The sequence below is a fragment of the Musca domestica genome, unplaced genomic scaffold (assembly GCF_030504385.1).
Source record: "Musca domestica strain aabys unplaced genomic scaffold, Musca_domestica.polishedcontigs.V.1.1 77, whole genome shotgun sequence".
Classification (NCBI taxonomy): Eukaryota; Metazoa; Arthropoda; class Insecta; order Diptera; family Muscidae; genus Musca; species Musca domestica.
The window spans coordinates 1,456,331-1,461,042 of record NW_026712400.1 but is presented as its reverse complement, the minus strand read 5'-3'; the positions used below and the strand labels follow the sequence as shown (position 1 = coordinate 1,461,042).

General features: G+C 32.5%; 1 long non-coding RNA gene across 1 annotated transcript; it reads left to right on the top strand.

Annotated features, from left to right (window-relative positions):
• The first annotated feature begins 1,659 nt into the window (after window positions 1–1,659).
• On the top strand, window positions 1,660–2,720 carry LOC131806471 (uncharacterized). The gene is made up of 2 exons (XR_009344051.1): window positions 1,660–2,279; window positions 2,427–2,720. It is a non-coding gene; the product is annotated as an uncharacterized LOC131806471 (long non-coding RNA).
• The last annotated feature ends 1,992 nt before the right edge of the window (window positions 2,721–4,712 follow it).

Genomic DNA, 4,712 nt, shown 5'->3' with positions numbered 1-4,712 from the left:
TGCTTTCATTCAATAAAATTAAAAAAAAATTATGGCGTTTGACTTCGTTGCAGTTTTTTGTTTATCTCACCCTGTATACTTTCATGGGTCTGACATGAGTATTTCGAGGTATGATAAAGTTAATATACCCTCCATTGAATGGTGGAGCATGTAAAACTGAAGTGTGGTGAAATTGAACACAAATTCAACACTTGTGCTCTAAAAATGGAACGAGTTAAATTTTTGCACTTATTTGTTGGCTCTTGGTGGCAGATTGGTAAATAATTACTTCCTACTACACCTCGATGTCTCTTAAGGGGTCAGGTTACTCCTTGCTGATAGTTACTGGTGCCAAAATGTACTTGATAAACCCATTATTTGTTAATGAGGTTTTTGCTACATACTTTTATCTTACCAAGTAATGAGTAAAACCTTATGTAACCGGGAAATGTGGTAATAGTTCTAGTCAAGTTAAAATTGAATTTGCAATAATAATATTATACCCGCGAAAGAATGAAATAAGTTCTCGCGTGTGAAAGCAACATTTCTCTAAGACACCAACACCACCCCTCGCTATTTTTCTACAGAAGAAAAAATTGAAAAATAGGTCCCACACCTCAAAATAATTTGACCCATATTTTTTTTTTTTGTTGCTACCTTAATTCTGATATGTTTGCTATCGAATCACAAAAAAAAAAACTATATTGGATTAAATGAAAATTTTGAAATTTCAATGGAAGAAATTCATTCTTAAATCTACCAAAAAAAACGTGCTTTGGTATAGAGCTATACATATATGTATGTAGCGATCGATACACACATAGATAATGTGCGTCAGCACAAAAAAAAATATAAACATTCTTCATAGATTAAAGAGTGATGGGATATGAAATTATCTATTTTTGAATATCAAATTCTACAGTGAAGAGATGTTAACTCAGGTCGACTAAAAATTACGCTACGTATACTTTTTATACACGCAGAAAAATATATGTTAGAAATATGTTTGGATCCAAACATATATTTGTTTGGGACTGGTTGCAAACAAATATATTTTTGGATGCAAACATAATTTGTTTCGGTGCAAACAAATATTTGTTTGCAACATTTTGTAACATAACTCAATTTTATTTGTTGGGTACCAACATATTTTATATGTTAGAACATATTTTTTTATGGGTGCGGAGAGGATTTTTTTCAAAGAGCTAAACAACAGAGCTCTCGATTACTTTTGAGAAGTCTGTTTTTGCGTTGATGATGTGTTGGCTTGGTTGGCCGCACAACAAAGCAGAACCGAAACATTTTTTGCTCTCTTCCAAATATGACTGTAAATAGAAGTTGTATGTATGCATGAACATTAGTAAGAAGTAACGTCTCAGCAACAACTAGAAAATACACACCGCACAACAACAACAACGAAAAAACTTTTTGCATGTTTTTTCGTTGCTGTTGTGCGGTGTGAATTTTCTAGTTGTTGCTGAGACGTTACTTCTTACTAATGTTCATGCATACATACATACATGCGTTTTTCGCATTAACACCGACATATATACAGAGGAGTCAATTTTTTTGTGTGTTGTTGTTGTAACGTTTTCTTTCTCAAGTAGGCATTTTTTGGTGCATGGACAATAGAAAAGAAATAAACGTCTCAGCAACAGTTTCCAGCCCTCTTGCCGCGCACACACCACACATAGTTCCATCAGCGATCGGCAGTGTTTGCTTGGTGAGAGCAAAAGAGCGTAACATTGGCGCGTGTCTCAAGTTGAGACGCGGCAAGAGGGATGGAAACTGTTGCTGAGACGTTTTTTTCCTCTCTATTGTCCATGCACCAAAAAATGCCAACAACAACACACAAAGAGCTGTTTGGATGTTTTTTTGTTGCTGAGACGTTGCTTCTTACTAATGTTCATGCATACATACATACATGCGTTTTTCGCATACACACCGATTTGCTTGATGAGAACAAAAGAGCGTAACATTTGCGCGTGTCTCATGTTGGCATTCTGGTTGTGTTCTTTTTTTATACTTTTTATTTGTTTTGTGCCTTCGCGTCGTGTCACAAGTGTTGTAATAAATGTTGATACCAACTGTTTTGGGGGAAGACTAATTATTTGTCGAAGCGCCGGAGCCTTTAAATCTACAAAGCTTTATAAAAGCAGCCAAATTAGAGTTAAAAATTGATGCCTCAAGAAAAATAACAGCCTTAGTGTTTGGTGCAACCATTAAAGAAGACCAGTTTGAAAAAGTAATTCATCAATATATGTCAACACCTACTTTTCATATTGAGTTGCAATTTGGAGGTAAGTACACTGGATTTACAGCCTGTTTATTTATGTCGGAACAAAAAAAATTTCGTTTCAAAATAAAGAAACAGGCTGTTAATATTTTTTTTCTTTTTTTAAATAATATATTTCTTTTTTTAAATAATATATTTAATTTTCATTTAGACTCCGTTCGATCAGTGGCATCAGCATCGACAGTTAGTGGCACTCTATCGGAGTGTGAATCCGTAGGTGGTTTTGGGGATCTTACCCCAAAAACAAATGTTATTTCAACTTTAAAGACTGACATAGAGTCCATCAAGTCAATTCCGGCTGTCAACAAAATATGGAGAATTTTTATTGCCGAAAAACGCCTGCAAAATAAAGATAGGGTGAATATTTCGAAGGCCCTTATTGACGAATGTCTAAAAGAAGACCCTAACAGATTGTAAGTATTTTACTTTATTGAAAAAATAGTGATTGTAATAAAAGGAAAAATAATAAATTAATAAATAAAAATAATAACAAATATTAAGAATAATATTAATAATAATAAATTAAAAATTTTATGAAAACTGGCACGATATAAATTATAAACTTATTAACAAATGTTTATTTTATATTATCAATAACAACAATATATTATTTATAAAAATTAAAACATAATAAATTAATATTAGAAACATAAGAATAATTTTAAGCATAATAAAAATTGTAATAATTAATATAATATTAATATCAGTAATAAAAAATTGTTAAAAATAATAATATTAAAATAAAAATTCTAATTATAAAAATATTAAAGAAAATAAAAAACTATGTTTCATTATAAATTATTTATTTTCTTTAATATTTTTATAATTAGAATTTTTATTTTAATATTATTATTTTTAACAATTTTTTATTACTGATATTAATATTATATTAATTATTACAATTAATTTTATATTATATATTATAATATGTATGAATTTCTTTTATGTTAAATAAAATGTGAATATCAAAAATTGATTTTAAAACTAGTTTGCATTATGGTTGAATTATATCTGCAGTAAGTATACAAATGGACCCAATCATAAATTTATGTTTGCACCCCAATATATATTATGTTTGGGTCCAAACATAAATTATGTTTGCACCCGAACAAAAAATATGTTTGGACCCAAACATTAATTATGTTTGGACCCAAACATTAATTATGTTTGGACCCAAACATTAATTATGTTTGGGTCCAAACATTAATTATGTTTGGACCCAAACATTAATTATGTTTGGACCCAAACATTAATTATGTTTGGACCCAAACATAATTTGTTTGCAGCACCCAAACATATGTTATGTTTGGGAATGTTTGCAAACATATATTTGTTTGCTGCAAAATATGTTTGGGACATATGTTAGAGAGGCTTATATTTTTTTGCGTGTACCCACTATCTTGGAAGGGAGGGTATATTAACTTTGTCATTCTGTTTGTATCATCCCTAAATATTCGTCTTAGACCCCATAAAGTATATTTATTCATAATCAGCATAAAATTCTAAGTCGATTTAACGATGTCCGCCTGTCTGTCTATCTGTCTGTCTGTCCGTCTGTCTGTCTGTCCGTCTGTCTGTTGAAATCACGATACAGCCCACATTATTTGATGTAGAGCGCCAAAATTTAGCAGAGCAATTTGCGAGAGATATATCGGTCCACGTTTTGGTATAGTCCCCATATAACGGTACCTCCCGATATTCGGTATTTTGATGATTTTTGACATATTTTTCACGGATTTGTCTAAAAATTGCTACTTGTAGTTCGTAATGGGTTCTAACTCGTGTGGAAAACATTGTACGTAGAGGCCCACATTTTGTATAGCCCCCATATAACGATACCTGCCATTATTCGATATTTTGATAATTTTTGCACATTTTTCCACGGATTTGTCTCAAAATTTGTATTTGTAGTTTACAATGGGTTCTAGTTCCGATAGCAGAACATTGAATATTTAGAGCCACGTTTTCCTATAGCGCACATATAACGATACACACCGATATTCGGTATTTTGATAATCCTAGTCACAATTACCCACGAAATTGTTTCAAATTTGGCAGATCCTTGAAGTATAAAATTGTGTACAGAGGTTCCTGTTTTTGTATGGCCCCATGTGACGGCCTCACTCACTTTATGGTTTTGATACCCCCAGCCATATGGCTAGGGAGGGTATATATCATTTGATACGGCCAAAACATGCCTCATCGAAATAATGGTTTTGGACCCAAAACCGTTTCAGGGCATTTGGAGTCGATCTAGCGATGTCCGTCCGTCCATCTGGCTGGCTGACTGGTGTGCACCATAACTCTCGAAGGGAGTTTTCGACTTGATCCAAACTTGGTACATCGTAATATTATTGTCAAACTTAGATCAAGTTCTGAGATGGACAATATCGGTCCACTCCTTCTGGTAACTCCCCCACAAAATGTCAACATTTTC